Genomic DNA, 17,659 nt, shown 5'->3' with positions numbered 1-17,659 from the left:
TAACGTGCTCGAAAACTCTTGAAACTTTGCACACAGGTCAGAACCTGCGGCCATCAGGGCTGGGCTGAAGCTGGTACCCGGGCGTGGCAGGGGAGCTCAACAGCGCCCCCTTGAACGTGGTCCGAAAAACTTGGTCCATATATCAAACACGTTTGCATGTAATAATATGAAACTCGGTACACATATAGATTTAATCGGGCCGAACAACTTTCGTGCTCTAAGTTTTACACCAGTCCAACAGGAAGTCGGCTATTATGGGCTGTATGAAAATGCATGCCCCTGGAATTTGATATACTCCTCCAAGAAAAATTATCCTATCGCCACCAAACTCGGTCAGCATGAAGTAAAGACATTGAGGACGCTAAATTGCGGACGGATTTTTGATATCTCGAATGGTTTGGCCGTGGCGAGGAAACGAAGTTATGGCGAGAAAAGAAAAACACAATGTGTTATAACGTCTTCATACATTTATTGATCTTGATGAAACTTCAGCAGTGTGTTTGTTGTAAGAGGGCGATCACATGGATGTGACTATTGTGAGTCAAAGTTATAGCGCCACCAACTGGCAGCAGGAAGTGTGTTACTTTCAAGATACTTTTGACTAAAGTGGGTGGGTTATTTTTACCTACAGTCACAAAACTCGGTCTGTATATTGTGCTTATCGATCCGGACAACTTTCTTATTTACAGTCATTAGCTCCGACCAACAGGAAGTCAGATATTTTGGTTTGAATGTGGTTTTGTCTCTCTCTGACAGAGTTCCCCCTGCCATTCTCTCTGTGTGTGTGTGTGTGGAGTGGGGGGGAGGGGAGGGAGGCAGGGCACACACACAGACAGCCCCCCCCCCCCTTTTCTGTGTGTGTTTGGAGGGGAGCAGAAAGACACACTGATACAAGCTCTAAAGCAGACTTCTTCTCGACAGTCAAAGCGGGGTTACGTTATTGCCCGTCGTGCACAGGAACCCGAAAGGCAACGGGGTGGTGGCTTTATATATATATATATATATATATATATATATATATATATATATATATATATATATATATAAATAAATAAATATAGCTGCAAGCAGCGATGGAGGGCCCAAGCCGGTGGCAGCGCCAGCCCGGTGCCTTTAGTGTAACTAAAGGCACCAGGGTGGCGGTGCCACCGGCTTGGGCCCGTAATCGCTGCTTGCAGCTATATTTTATTATTATTATTATCAGCCCCACACCATTACTGATGCACTTAACATCTCACGGAAATTAATTACCTAGCTGGAATGGGCTATTTTAGGATATGAAGGTCAAATACTGTAGAAGGTCACAATACTAATAATCCTCCTGTGAGTGATAAGATCCAGAGACTGTGGGTAGTGATAATGGTGTCTTAAGACACACAAAACCTAATAGTCCAATTGAAACGTACAAATCTTGTGTCACCAGGGATGTCACTTTCTGTCTCTGTGATTAGTTGGGTTTATTGATTGTCAGCGCTGGGACATTTAAGTGGCTCTTCTCACTTAATAGACTAATTATTATGTCAGTCCAAGACAGACAACACAGAGAGTGTATTAAGCTCATCGATCTGTCTTTAAATAAGCTTTAGGCATTTCCATCCAATATCATATGTCTGGATATCATATCATATCAGTAAAACCGATAATATCTGCAGCATGTTATTACATGTTTTCTTAATATCAAGGAAAAAAATGTATCATCCTTTTAAAAAAATAAAAATTTTAGACAGGTTTTTAGAATCTCTGCATATTAAGAATGGTTATGAGAAAGTATTAACTGAAAAACAAAACAAAATTGCAAACATCACCATTAAAGGGATAGTTCACCCCAAAATGAAATGAAGTTCTGTAACCATTAACCTCATGTTGTTTTCAAACCTGTATGAACACAAAAGAAGATATATTGAGAAATTTCTCAAGAGATTTTTTTGTGCATACAACGGAAGCCAATGGTCACCAAAACCGTTGGATTTATTCACTTACTGATAATAAAAAAATATATTCAATATACACTGTAAACCCGAATAAGTTGGCAAAAAAAAAAAAAAAAAAAGGTAATCAGTTACATAAAAATTAAAAAAAAAAGTTAAGAAATCAAAGTTTAAGTGAGCAGAAATGGCAGATTTTGTATACATTTTAATTGCCCTTAACTTTAAATATTTTAGCAAGCTAATCCATAGATTTAACTTAAAATGATCATGTAATCTCAAATATTTTTAGTAGTAGAGGCTTGGTTAACTTCAAATAACTAATTCAGTAAATGGTAACTTGTTTATTGGCAACACAATGCCTTGATAGCATCGCAAAATATAGCAATTGCTGAATGATTATCATGGCAATATAACATTTAACATCTGATCTCAAACTAAGCTCATGCTCCACTCGCCACCATAATGGTAACCCTATAAAAAAAACATAATAGAAACTCTTCTAAACATTACACACTACTAAATCTCCGACTTAACATTAATCTTGCACAAAAAAAAACATTATATATTTTAGCATTTACTCTCTGTTTCAAGTGTCAGTTTAAGTTTGTCTAAACAAGTTCATAAAACTACACAAAAAAAATCTGATAACTTAAACTCAAAAGAAAAAGAAAGTTCTATATACTCGAACCAATTAATTATTTTAGCATTAGGGTTTGACTCTCTGCACATTTCCCTTTAAGATGTTTTGTTCATCTCAGACTCACAAAAGCTGTTGTCGGCTCCTGAGAGCTTTATTCTCTTTTTAAATTGGAAAATGCCATTTTGTGGCCTGTATGTTACCTGTCAGAGCTGAACTAGTAGCCTGTCCTGGCTGGCTGTTTCTCAGGTTAATCACCCATTTCATCATTGTCCCTCCCCACCAGCCCACAGCCTTCTGCAGCACAGACCTTCTCCAACCCAGACAAGTCCTCCGCTCTTCAATCCTGCTTTCTACAAAACAATATTTGTCACACTATTTATTCCAGGCACTCTCAGATCTTTATTGTTTCTGGTGGTGTAACCTCAATATTTGTATTTTACTGGCAGGCCTATAGTTATTTTGAAGTAAAAGTTAATACTAAAACTATTTGTTCTCTGCTCAATGTTCGGAATGAATTGTCTCAAGTTTCTTATTTAAATATTTCAGAGTTGTTCAATCCAGTGTAGATTATGACTTTTTTTAATTGCCCCATGAAGTACTCATTGAGTCATTATCTGCTGACTAAATAGATACATAGGTCTGAAATATGGAACCTACTATTATAAGTAAGGTTTTACACATGGCCTGTAAAATGAGGCCACAATAAAATGAACGGAGCACAGAATGACACAGAGGGGAAAATAAAGTGTAGAAAAAATTGGTTCAAAGAACATGTTTAGTGTCAAAGATTAATTACTAAATTAAAGGAAGATTATTCTGTTGCGTTTTAGTCAATAAAACCAATTGTTATATAATATATGTTATACATTTCTTGTGAAAGAAAACATACTGGAGTTAAACCACAAGAGCGTTTTTTTGTCATATGTGACACAGATCGGATGTGTTCTAAACAGGATAAAACACATGCATTCGGATATTTATAAATCGGTTTCAGGCCTCGTTCATAATGCGACTGTCATGTAACGTTAGGCTAAACAGGCCGGATTTTCTGAGGCATTTCCACCAACTGCGGAACGGCGGCGGAGTCAATAGGTTTCCATTTAAGTCAATGTGTGTATTTTCACTGACTGCGGAACGGCTGCGTTCCGACTCCGGCCCAGCTCCAGCGAGCAGCCCTCGGAGCAGATACGCAGATTTTTGCCGGATGCCGCATCCGTTCCGCAGCAATTCAGCACAGGGCAGATTGTGTGCGGGACAGGTTATCGCGCGATCATACGTGAATCTCGTGGGTCTTCGTGACTTCAGCTGTCAGTCATGGGCTGCGTCCCAATTTGCATACTATCCGTCCTAAATAGTATTCGAAAGTAGAATTAGTACGTCCCAAATCGTAGTATGTTGAAATGAATGTTCCAAAGATACCCGGATGGTCTACTATTTCCGGTCAGAATCCGAAGTGCAGATCGATGAACACACTAACGGCTAATATTGCCCATAACCCATCGCGCATTGGTCGAGGATTCGGTTAGAACTACAAACACCAGTGTAAAAGTGTTTAAAAAAAACTACAGACATGGAGGACGCGAGAGTCCGGCGGTTATGTAGAGAGGTTTAGATAAAGGGGTTTGAGTGATTAATTATCAGTATCTAACCTGACGAAAATGTATTTATTCAATGTTGTCCACATTATATTGCATCTGCAGCAGCATTGTGAACTTTTGTAAAGACACGTTTAGCCATTTACTTTTAAATGCATAATTATATTCAAATTCCAAACACACGAGGAGAGTCTCCGCATGAAAGACCCGCAACTGGCAGATGAACGTGCTACTACATTTCTCTCCGAAACGGTAGGAAATTAAATTAGATTGAATGGAGGATTTTAACTGTGACAAGATGATTGACAGGGCAGTTTACAGTGACAGGATGCACGCGACAGATCTGTCCGTTAAAGATGACGAAGTAGTATGTCTCAAAGCTTGCCTACTTTTTTGCTACACACTCAAAAGTATATACTTTTTCTTCACAAAAAGAGTATACTTTTAGGTCGTATTATAAGTAGGCGAATTTGGACCCAGCCATGGTCACAGCCGTTCCGCATCAAATCCGGACCTGTGGTGGTGAGTATTGAAGGACGGCGGAGAACGGAGCCGCCACGCAGCGGAGCCGATCCGCAGCCGTTCCGCAGTTGGTGGAAATCCGGGATGAGGCTATGTCTCCGTGGTTTAATGACGAGAGAAACCGCAACGGGCCGACGCGCATCAGCAAAGGGACTGATGGCCCGACGAAACATTGTGTCGTCGTAGGAGAGGAACATGAAAGCGTTTATCTCTCGTGCCATTTACGTCAAAAATAGTTTTTGCGTGCATATTGTGATGAATAGAAGGAAATGATTGGAATTTGGGGTGATTAATGTACACTTCATCTCAATGAATGGGTGTTGCCTAATTAAATTAACGTATACAGCTGAGGTGGGAGGAGATTAGGATTATTAATTAGTGTCTCCGGCGGTGAAGATAGATAGTTAGTGGGGGGTAAATGTGCCAGATAGTTAGGGAATGACTGCAGGCTAGGAGAGCTCCTGATCGATGCACCCAGAAACAGTACGCAACAGAGAGACTGGAGGGACTGAATTTGTCTGTCGAGTGACGCAACTGATAAAGGGGATTTCCTGTGTCTCCTCCTCGCCGGACGTTGAGCTCGTCTGCCTGTGGACCAATAAGCAACTAAAAGGGGGGTAACGTGTTTTATGTTATGGTGTCATGTTTTAACAGTTAATAAAGAATTGTGTGTTACTGCCATCCGAGTGTGCTGGTCTCTGCACACTGTTACACTGGTGGCAGCGGTGGGATTTAACCCTAACGATAATAATACAACCGGACGATGGAGGGCGGAGCAGGGCACCGGGATGTTTCAGTAGCTACCCCATCTACCTCAGCGGCTGTTGCTGCACCTTCGTCTGTAGCCACAGTGCCATCATCAAACGTGTCTATGGCACGTCTGGTATTTATGCCGGAGACCTTTACTGGCACGGGTCGGGAATGGTCTGATTGGAAAGAACAGTTTGAGATGGCAGCTGTGGTGAATAATTGGAATGATGGAATGAAATAGAAATTTATGGCACTTTTATTATCAGGGCACGCTCGAGATATTTATAGTGGTCTTTCGCTAGAGGCCAAGCGCAGCTATGTTTTATTGAAAGACGCTTTAGGTAAATGTTTTGAACCATGTGAAACCACAGAATGGAATCGTGTTAGTTTCTCGTCACGCAAGCGCATGCCGAACGAAACTATACGTGAGTTTGGTAATGCGCTGCGGAGGTTGGTGACTAAGGTCGTATTCTTCAGTAGGTGCAGATACACAGGATTTATTGGCTAAAGATCATTTTATTGCACATGTGGGAAATGGGGAGACTCTTATTCGATTGCGCAGCATTAAACCTATCACTTTAGAAGAAGAAATTAATATTGCAAGCTAGTAATGGGCGATATAAACGATATGCGATATAAACGATACAAAATTGGCCTACGATAGAGATTTTAATCCTATTGCAATAATGCATGTTGATGACGCAATCTACCCGCGAAATTTATAGCCACGAGCTGCAACCGGCTGAAACGCATCATATTCGTCGTCATCTTGAGTAAACATGGCTGAAAGCGAAACGGAGGAGCTGGTGAAAAAGATCGGTGCAACATCCATTATTTGGACTTGGTTCGGATTTAAGCCGTCCGACGAGCAGCAGCAAACTATACAGACTATACAGAGTGCGTGGGGCAACAGTTCGGTAACACACACGACTAATCTGTTCTACCACCTCAAAACGAAACGTCACTGAATACCAGCGCGTATTCACAAAATAGTGGTGTAAACACAACATCTCTGTGTGTGCCCGATTTTAAGATTCGTTGTTGTGTTGCTTTTTAACTGAGAATACATCAGTTTTCTGCTCTTTGCATCTTGTGTGTCCTTTAAAAAAACAGCCAAACTACATTTGGAGTGCCTTCTGCCCTGTTTTGCACTTTTTACTGTCTATTGCATGGCACTACTGTAAATTAACTTTTATACTTGAAGTATTTTCTTTAGTTGACGTATACAGGTGAAACGCGAAAAATTAGAATATCATGCAAAAGTAAAAGGTGAAACTAATATATTATATAGACTCATTACATGCAAAGTGAGATATTACAAGGCTTTATTTGTTATAATTTTGATGATTATGGCTTACAGCTTTATGAAAACCTTTTCACAATATTCTAATTTTGAATTTGGGTTTTTTATAAGCTGCTAGCCATAATATTTAAACATTAGTTTCTTTAAACAAACATTAATATTTAAACAAAGTCTCTGCAGCTAGTGTACTTGCATTTTATTTATCTGCAACATTATGTTGTATAATTACAGTTTTGCACAATAAATGTTCTCAAAGCTACATACACCGTTTCTTTCTTTAAAAAATTGTTTGGCTTTCCTTAGGGTCTGTGTAACCTGTTCTGAAATGGTTTTATTATAATTTATATATCGTGATATATATCGTTATCGCAAGAGGCTGCGATGTATATCGCAATATGGATTTTAGGCCATATCGCCCATCCCTATTGCAAGCGAATTCGAACTTATTCAGGGGTTAGAACAATGTACGATTACCCCTGATGCTCGAGTGCGTGGTTTACATATTTCTGGGGCAGAAAGTAAGGTAGATGCGCTGATGGAGGTGGTGGATGCGCTTCGTAATGAAGTTCAGACGTTGCAAAAGTCTGTACAACAACTTTGTGAGACAGTTCCCACATTATTAAGAAATAGCATTGTTGAACCGTCAACTATAAGTGGGGTCGGGAAAAGGCAGGTGCAACCTTTAGGGGGTGGTTGTTGGGAATGTGGATGTAATCGGCATATTAGGAGAGACTGCCCTTATGTGCAGGAAAACGGGAGGGGGCAGGCATCATAGGCCGAATGCCTGCCCCAATGCAGGATAATTTTTCTCCAAAAAAAAAATGTATTAATTTTTTTTTATTATTCCTAATTTTTCTTTATCTCTCTTTTGGGATAGGTTATTCTGATAATCGCCAACATTATCATAATTCCCTTTTTGTTTTATCAGTATTTCAAAGCCTTTGCCTTTATTCCTACATACATAGTTACTCAATTTGGTTTAAACAAGAAAGCCTAAATTGACTTTAACTTTCACCTGTTTACCCCTCTTTTTGTATTTATAGGTAGTTCTCCCTAGGGCGCTGTGGTGATTTGACAGTCATCTCTGGTGGGTTTCCAGCGAGCAGGGTCACCTGGCCGTCACTACCGACACTGGCCGTGCGTGAGTCTCGGACTCTTCTGTCTCTTACCATTGGTGCGGCACGCAACTGCGACATCAGCAATTTAGCACTCCAAGGGTAAAGTCAACCACGCCAGCCGACACACAAGGCAATTTTGGGACAATTACCTGAACCAGGGCCTGCTGCAGGGGCCACTCCTTTAGACTCCAAAGGAGGGTTCCGGGGAAAACCCAATTTTGCCGTGCTGTCTGGCAGTTGACACCTTGGCGTTGCCAGGTTATGTTTAAGGTCGCAAGTTGTTTGAGAAGGGCGCACCGTGGTACACAGAGTAATGAAGGGCCCGGGTCCACTGCGGTCGAGCGTTTGGGACCGTCGAGAAGGCTGACCGCGCCGCCGGCTCCCACCTGAGTGATCTCATTTCACCCCAGACAAACGAAATAAGGTAAAACCCATACACTTAGTATAAGCCACAGAATATTAGATATTCCCCGGTCATTTATGTGTTTGGCCCATCTCCTCTTCTCCAAGCCTCACCATCTTCCTAGGTTTTCTACCCCGATAGCCCCCACTCACCTGTAGGCCCTATCGTAAACTCTGGCAGTGGTAATAGGCTTAGGCCTCCTTATTCTCTCTAACACATACCGTGTTACTATTGTTTGATCTTATTTCACGTTGATCTTTTCTATCCTTTGTTCTGTTGTGATTTGTTTCTTCCAGTTCACCTAGAGACAGTAACCTGTGAGAGCCAGCAAGGAAGCTAAATAGTAGAGTGACCACCAGCATCCGGTGTCACCACGTGACCCGCTAGGCTACTGCTCGTCACAAACTCTAGTGCAGGTCCTCAGTCGACCCAAGTTAATTGGCTCCGCAAACTGTCTAACTGTCTGCACAGTGAGCCAGAATGTCACGGCCGTCCAGTATCGCTGCCCAGTGGGACGAACTCGAGTCGTGGTTGAGAGGCATGACTACCGACTTCCTGCCCAAAGACGCCGGTGACTCAGAGCCCCTGAGCCGAGAACAGCTGGACACCGACCTGGTCGAACTGATGACCCACGATCCGACACAGAGCTACAACTACAAAGACTGGGCCAAGATCGTCGGAAGCCTCGCCCACAAACTCGTCGCCCAGGCACGGCTCAGCGAAAGGAGCAACATCGACCTGGAGCAGGAAGCAGCAGCGCTAAAGCTTCAAGCAGAGGAGGCCCGGAGGAACCAGGCCCACACCCAAAGTCGTCTAGACCAGCTACTTCTCCTGACCGAGGAAGAGGACGAAACGGACACGGAGTCACAGGAAAAAGTAGAAAGACTTCAAACTGCCCTGAAAGATCTTCGTCTGGACACAGACCGAAGAGAACAGTCGGAGAAAGAAGCCTGAGAGGAACTCAAGACAGAGCTCAGGCGCGGTGAAGCTCGCCTAGAGAGAGCCAACACTGAACTGAAAGAAAGAACTGCTAAAGCCACAGCCTGTGAAAAACACTTACAGGTGGCCCGAGCTAAAATCGGCGAGCTTACTCTGCAGAGACACGATCTCAGAGACGAACTTGACATTGTTCGCAGAGAACTGAGACATTCTTACAGACTTAACAGTGACCGGGTAGGGGAAACACACACCACAAAGTTTCCCCTGACCAGCTGGTCCGCACCTTTCAGCCAAGAACCCAGGGCTGAAAAGGGGGGCGAAAGCCCATTGTTCCAGACATCACCAGCCAGCCAACAAAAACCCATGTCAGCAGAAAGGGGGGAGCCCTCCCAGAGAACACTTACCGCTAAACACGGCACGGCTCCCAAAGCTGAAGGGGGCGGAGCTGAAAAGGGTCAGAATCCTCTCCAGACGGATTGGGCCCCCAGCAACAGCTCTTCCGCCACAAGCCTTGACAAGCTGGCCAGAAACATCCCTACGTTCACTCCAAACCCTGCAGGAGGCCATGATGTGCAGGCCTACCTGCAGGACATTGACTTTCACCTACACACTGTCGCCAACGTAACCGCGTGGGACAGATTGTACCTGCTCAGAATTACATCTAGCCGTGACGTGCGCAGCTTCCTAGACCGTCAACCAGAGACTGTCAAAAGGGACTACCAGCAGCTGCGACAAGCTTTGATCCGTGAATTCTCTGATCCAGAATCAGAACAAGGGTTCATCACCGCCATGGACGTCAAACAGGCCCGACCTGAACACCCACAGACCTACTACGACCGACTCCGACACGCCTACTTCGGAGCACGAAACGAGCCCGGTATGGAAGAAGATGTCAACTTCAGGACGCTGTTCCTCTGAAATCTGCATCCCACAGTGAGTCATCACTTAGGCGTTCTGGCCTGCCCACGTAGCATGTCCACCCAACAGCTACGGGATTTAGTCCACAAAGCTTACACCAAGCAAAAGACTGTTTCCAAAAAGACTGTAAAAGACCCCACAATATGCCCTGTCTTTGAGCACTGCTCAGAGCTGACTCTAGAGGGCGCCCAACAGCACCACAGTCACAGATCTTTCAACAGACAGTCAAGACCGTTCCAAGCCAGCAGAGGGCAGCACAACCATGGTGGGGCTCGTTCAAAGCACCGGAGCGAGCGTTCTGAAAGATTCTGGGACCAGCATCACCCGTCGTCCAAAGCATCAAGCCCAGGAAGCCAACAGTGGAACCCCTCTCGACATGCTACTACTGGTAAGCCAAAGTCTTATCGCACACCAGAAAAACACAGTGCAGCCACGTCTGAGACAGCAGAGATCGTGAGGATGCTGAAAGAGTTTCTTCACAAGAAACATCGCGAGAGAGACAAGGACAAACCAGACATCTTATGTCTAAGCATAAGAACTGAAACCAACACCCTGTCTGACTGCCATCTGACTGAGCCAAGCACCACGAACACTGCTCGTCACCCAGAGACTACAGAGCTAGCTGTCACATCACAAAGTGACAGCTCCACTCCAGCACCACAGCTGACAGCTGCACACCCTACACGAAACAGCACAACCCATCACACCTGGGACCAACATCCCAACTTCCAGGAAGTGCTGTTCTGGCTAGCTGCCCCCGCAGCAAGCTACACGACTCCGGCCCCAACCGCCCATCGATCACCACACCAGCCCCGATGCCAAAGTTTCTGGGAAACCTTATCGAAAGGGGGGAGACCAGGAAACCCTACCTAGCCCTCACTTTGGAAGAGGAAGTGAAACTTGAAGCCTTGATAGACACAGGAGCAGACCTCACAGTGATCTCAACTCAACTTTTCAAAAGACTTAAAGTCGAAGCTAAGAGACAGAATCGAACTCTTGAATCTCACACTTGTGAGCTAAATGTGCATTCATACAGCCAAAATAACATCCGGTTTGAACAGGTGACCCTCATCCACCTGTCGATCGGTTCTATGACTCTGACTCACCCTGTGTACATTTCACCAATGGACACTCATCCACTCCTCATCGGCAAAGACCTGCTGGATCGTTTCGAGCCTTTACTTGACTTCAAAAAGCTGAAGGTTTGGGCTCAGGTCCGGGAACCTCTCCCCATCCAGCCACACAGGTCACCCGAGCCAGACTGTCAGATCACAGAGGTCGCGAGAATTTCCACAAAGCCAGACTGTCAGGTCACACAGTTCATGGGAACTCCCACAGCCAGCCACAAAGACTCAGCACCAGGACAAGGTTCAAGTTCGCTACCCTGCACCTTCCAGCTCACCAAAGACTTTAACACCTGCTGCCCCAAGGTCATTACTGACCAGCAGCTACATGACCAAACTCATGCCCTCGCCAAGCCTGGCGCACTAAACGGAAAGTGGTGGTCAACTGAGACTCCTGATCACCTACCGCAGAACCTACACTCAGCAAGTGCATGGTCGACTCATCCAGCCCCGCCCGGTCTACAGAGCACACTACCCTAGCACCGTAGCCCAATACATCTGGGCAAGTGCCCATTGGACAGAGGACTCCCTCTCTCATGCCAAGGTCGAACACATGCTCAACCAACTTGAGAAAGTGACTGTTACACAATCAGGACTCCTAAGCACCAACCACCGCTCCAAACGGTTCCTGGGAGCGTTGCTCGGAGCCGTAGCGGCCGCCAGAACTCTGTTTAACATTGGTATGTCCAGTGTTAACGCAGCGAACCAGACCGTGAACTCCATGAAACTGCTGTTTACTATCTTCCAGAATGACTTTGCCCAGACTCCGCTGATTACAGCGCTAACGACAGACATGCTGTGGGAGGTTAGCTCCTCCAATGACAGCCTAGCCACAGGTGTAATCCCACCATACCTGATACCCGTAAGCCTTGTGCGAACTGTGCTGGCTTCTGCAATCACCACGCCAGCTGACCCTTTACAAACACACCTTGCTAACTCTCTGGGTAGCGCCACCCCACTGCACGTCAACCCCGAGCAGAGAGAAGTGGGCTTTCTCCTAAACCTACCCATCATCGAGTCAAGCCGAATCTACAGGCTCAAAGACATTGTCAACATCGGGTCTTGGAAAAGCAACATCCATTTCAAGATATGCACTCCAGACGTGGTGGCTTACCACGACAGCGACACCCGGCTGTACCTGGCCCCAAACCGGCACATGTGCACCCTGACCACAGACATTAACTATCTCTGCCTTCGCAAGCCCTTCCTCAGAGACAACACTGAAGGAATCTGCGAGTTGCAACCCCTGGTCAGCAACACACGGTGCCATGCTGAAGCTAAGCCTCGCACACAAGTCACAGAGACACAAGCAGAGATTGTAGGTGAACGGTGCCGGGCTAACCCACCTGTGCACACAGCCACTGTCACTCACGAACAGCATGATACAACCAGCCGTGTCAACATGCTCCACCAGAGTATGCCGATTCAGGTACCGACAGGTGCCATCTCACACCTCGGTAACCTGTCATGGTACCATCTTCCGAGCAAAGAGTACCAGACAGCACTGGAACTCCCATCCTTTAAGAACTACAACTTCACCTTAGATCCAGAAGTAGACCTCTGGTTTGAGAAAAGGGGGTCCCAGCTAATTGACATTACTCCTAAGCCAGAACGCGTGCACACGTCACACACCAGGAAGCGTGCGCGCCCTCAGATCACTTGGATGTGGTTGTGTACAAGAGGTAAAAACTATATAAATACTGTTCGTTTTCTCACACAAACCGCTCGTTTCGTGTCTTAGGCCATCAATGTGTACTTACGATGGGGAATTGTTTAATTTGGACATCTCTGTGCATACTCTTTGAGGTGATGACCATAGACCTGCATTATATGACTGACAGACAAGAACGGTTTGACCTAAAAATATCAAAATTGAAACTACTGTGGAAACAAAGACACCTACATCTTGGATGCCCTTGAGGTAAGCTAAAACATACCAAAATTGAATTTCAAAGTGAACTATCCCTTTAACAGAAAGATTATGGGGTCAAGACAAGATGAGAAAGTTTAGCTGTGTGTAAAAGAAAGTGATTGTTTTGTCCAGTTAGCCGGAAAGGAGTAGATAGTTAAGTGATTGAGTGTGTGTATGTATAGAGATCTGTTAAGTTATATGTGCAAACAATGTTTAAAGCAGAATAAGTACATTTGATAGTACAGTGGGGAAAAAGCTATGTGAACTTTTGGAATTGGTTGGTTTTCTGCATTAATTGGTCATAAAATGTCATCTGATCTTCAGTATAGGCTACATGGCGTGAAACTCACCAAAGATTAGCTGTGTACAGTCTCAGTACAACATCAAGTGACTGATTCCTAGAAAAAAAGAAAAAATGATTTTGAAATCTTTAACCAAGCAAAGACATTTTGCATGGAGCACGGAGAACATTGAATAGTGAAATGCCTCAGGTGTTGAGAACTGTCTGTCTGCATAAATGTGTTTCGCGCCGAAAATATCCGTCTCTGCCTCGTCTTTCAAAAACAACCTCTTTGACTTTTTAATACTATGTCTATGTGCATGTGAATCTCACAAAAACGCAGGTACTCGCACCACTAAATCGAAAAAAATATAGGTTATATAAATATCTTTTTATCCAAAACAAAAATATCTGGTTTGGTTGAGACGGAGACGCGCAGAGACTGCAATTAACGCGCTGTTTGATTTGATCGTGCTGTGCAGTGCTTATTCTATTCATTCGAGTATCATATTGTACAAGGCTTAAATAATTTAAATATACATACAATAATTATAATATATACGATATCATATCGTAGAAATATGATGTAGGCCTAGTAGCCTATTTGAGTTGATACTCTTGCCAAGCTCTGATTTCTGAGAGATGCATGCATAGACAGATTTGCGCTCGTTTCATTTTTAATCTCACTCATTCCCTTCACTAATAGATTTATTTTAAATAATGTATTTGGCTTCGGGAATCTACTCCAGTAAAAAAAAAATCTGGAGTATGACCCACCCACATTTTTTTTGCTTCCGACGCCCCTGCAACATAATAGAATAACAGCAAATAAATAAACTTACCTTGAACAGTGACCTTCATTAAGACAGCCCAGAGGAGTGTTGCGAAACAATTCTGTTCTTGACTGCTTCTGTTCGAAAATAGACCGCGTGAAGATGCCCCGCCCCTATGGGATTAATATCCTGCCATTCAAAACTGAATATAAAGTTCTGAAAGGTTGAAACTAAGTGTTCGAAAACTCAAAATCTTAAAAAAAAAAGTTTTGCAAGATCGAAAAATAAGATTTACAAGCTTGCAAAATGTAAAAAAATAAGAATATCTCTGCAAACATTATGTTGTTTTTGAGATTTCCTTCTTCAGAACTGCAAAACATTTTTTACGATGTTGCGCAATTTTTTTTTCAGAGTTTCAAATTTGTCAGTGTTCTCCCACTGTATAGTTTGTTTTCCAGATTTGAAACCTTGAAACCCGTGATCAGAAAACGGGTGTGCGAATAGGTGAAAAAAAGTTTTGAAACTCTGAAAACTGAGGTTCGAAAGGGCGAAACTTATTATATTACATTAAATTTGCACTCCTTTGCAGACTATTTTTTCAGAGCTGAGTTTACAACACCCACTTTGCGGAGATACGCGCACACAGTTGCGAGCTTGCGACTCGCGTGATTGTTGGCAGCGTTGTCACGCAGCTCTGCTCTGAAACTCTGAAACTCAGACTGAGCGAAAATGAAGCTTCGCAACCTCGCAACTTAAAAAAAAGCCTGGAGGGAGGGCCTTTCTGCTCTTGGCCAATGCTTTGCTGTCTGCTGACGTACAGTCCAATCACAAGTCGTATTTACTGGAAAGGTGGCTTCTGCACTGGTTCTTTGCATGCGTCCGGCAGATTGACCGTGACGATTGCTTCTGTAAAGAGTGCAAATCCTTCCTCCCATTACCATGATTTACCTTTTTCTAGTATGATTTATAATTATTTACCATGACTTACCATGTTCCAGTATGATTTACCATGACGTTCCAGTATGATTTACCATGAATTTAGCATGATTTACCATAGTTTACCATGATATACCAAGTTCTAGTATGATTCAGCATGATTTACACTGTTCTAGCATGGTTTACAACAATTGAACACATTCTAGTATAATTTAATATGATTCTAGCATGATTTACCATAGTTTACCATGATTTATCTTAGTTTACCTTGATTTACCATGTTACAGGATGATTTACCATGATATAATACCACATTCCAGAATGATTTACCAGGATTCTAGCATTATTCACCTTATTTACTATGATTTACCATGTTTCTAGCGTTATTTACCATGACTTACCACGTTGTTAGCAATTATGTGATGCATCAGAACAAATGAAGTGATAAACTCTGACAAAATATGATTGTGTTATAATAGTAATTGTTACGTAAGGAATTTTTAGTGTCTAAATATATGAATGCAAAAGCACATGTGAAAAGACTATTAAATTGTAGATTGTCCAGCAGAGGGCAGTAGAAGACCACTTATTGGCTCACTTTCATTTTACAAGTCTTGATTTTTACCAGTATTTTAAAGGAACACTCCGACTTTTTGGGACTTTAGCCTATTCAACTTATCCCCCAGAGTTAGATAAGTCCATACATACCTTTTTCATCTCCGTGCGTGCTATAAGTCTGTTTGACGCACCCACCGCTAGCCTAGCTTAGCACAAAGACTGGATGTAAATGGTTGCAGCTAGCATACTAATCCAAATAAGTGACAAAATAACGCAAACATTTTCCTATTTACATGTTGTGATTTGTATAGTCACAGAGTGTACAAAAAACAAAGTCACATGAGACACAGACATATTTTAACTGTATAAATACTGGGAACTATATTCTCTGAAGGCGAAGCACTGCTACTTGGGCGGAGTGATAACCGCAGCACCTGAGAAGCGCCGTGGTGAGGAGCAGAGAGTTCGTTCAGAGCGCGTCTCAGGTGCTGCGGTTATCACTCCGCCCAAGTAGCAGTGCTTCGCCTTCAGGGAAATGAGGGAATATAGTTCCCAGTATTTATACAGTTAAAATATGTCTGTGTCTCATGTGACTTTGTTTTTTGTACACTCTGTGACTATACAAATCACAACATGTAAATAGGAAAATGTTTGCGTTATTTTGTCACTTATTTGGATTAGTATGCTAGCTGCAACCATTTACATCCAGTCTTTGTGCTAAGCTAGGCTAGCGGTGGGTGCGTCAAACAGACTTATAGCACGCACGGAGATGAAAAAGGTATGTATGGACTTATCTAACTCTGGGGGATAAGTTGAATAGGCTAAAGTCCCAAAAAGTCGGAGTGTTCCTTTAAGTGGTCTTCTACTGCCCCCTGCTGTCTCTTCATCATACTACTCCTTAATATTGTTATATAATTCATATTTAGACTTTATAAAATCATTATTTTAACATTTACAATCACATTTTGTCAAAATTCATCTATTGGAGTATTACTATTGACAATTGTGTCACATTGAGAAATGGGAATCCTGAAAATGAAAGTAAAAAAAAATCCATTTAAGAGCAGCAGGATTATATTTGTAATCTTTTTATCAGCTTTCAAGCATTGGCTAATAAACAAATGCTTAAAGCTATATATTTGTTATTATGACATACGTGTAATATGTGTAAGCATGCATAATGGAGTTATTAACATGGAGAAACCGGTTTGCTTTAGTGCAAAAAAATACTGGTAAAAATCAAGACTTGTAACATGCTGAATCATACTAGAACTTGGTATATCATGGTAAACTATGGTAAATCATGCTAGATTCATGGTAAATCATACTGGAACATGGTAAGTCATGGTAAATCATGGTGAATCATATACTAGAACATAGTAAATAATTATACATCATCCTAGAACAGGGTAAATCATGGTAAACTTTGATAAATAATGGTAAACTATGGTAGATCATGCTAAATGTATGGTCAACTGTGGTAAATTGTACTAGAACGTGGTAAATCATGGTAAACCATCCTAGTACATGGTAAATCATACTAGAATCATGGTAAATCATACTGGAACATGGTAAGTCATGGTAAGTCATGGTAAATAATTATAAATCATACTAGAAAAAGGTAAATCATGGTAATGGGAGGAAGGATTTGCACTCTTTACAGAAGCAATCGTCACGGTCAATCTGCCGGACGCATGCAAAGAACCAGTGCAGAAGCCACCTTTCCAGTAAATACGACTTGTGATTGGACTGTACGTCAGCAGACAGCAAAGCATTGGCCAAGAGCAGAAAGGCCCTCCCTCCAGGCTTTTTTTTAAGTTGCGAGGTTGCGAAGCTTCATTTTCGCTCAGTCTGAGTTTCAGAGTTTCAGAGCAGAGCTGCGTGACAACGCTGCCAACAATCACGCGAGTCGCAAGCTCGCAACTGTGTGCGCGTATCTCCGCAAAGTGGGTGTTGTAAA

At 42.9% G+C, this 17,659-nt stretch overlaps 1 protein-coding gene across 4 annotated transcripts in view; it reads right to left on the bottom strand.

Annotated features, from left to right (window-relative positions):
- malrd1 (MAM and LDL receptor class A domain containing 1) overlaps positions 1-14,343 on the bottom strand; it is a 64,839-nt gene extending 50,496 nt beyond the window's left edge. Inside the window, exons 1-3 of one of the 4 annotated variants that reach the window (XM_079585821.1) lie at positions 14,275-14,343; positions 13,503-13,550; positions 2,769-2,918 (exon numbers count right to left, since the gene is read on the bottom strand). The gene's annotated coding sequence lies outside the window, so the exon portion shown is untranslated. Of the gene's footprint in view, positions 1-2,768; positions 2,919-13,502; positions 13,551-13,976; positions 14,023-14,274 lie in introns of those variants that run through there. The other 3 variants (XM_079585822.1, XM_079585823.1, XM_079585824.1) reach the window with 3 other exon arrangements.
- Positions 14,344-17,659: the final 3,316 nt, after the last annotated feature.

Source organism: Phoxinus phoxinus, assembly GCF_949152265.1.
Source record: "Phoxinus phoxinus genome assembly, chromosome: 2".
NCBI classification, from domain to species: domain Eukaryota; kingdom Metazoa; phylum Chordata; class Actinopteri; order Cypriniformes; family Leuciscidae; genus Phoxinus; species Phoxinus phoxinus.
The sequence above is the reverse complement of the archived record's forward strand: the minus strand, read 5'-3'. Positions and strand labels throughout refer to the sequence as shown.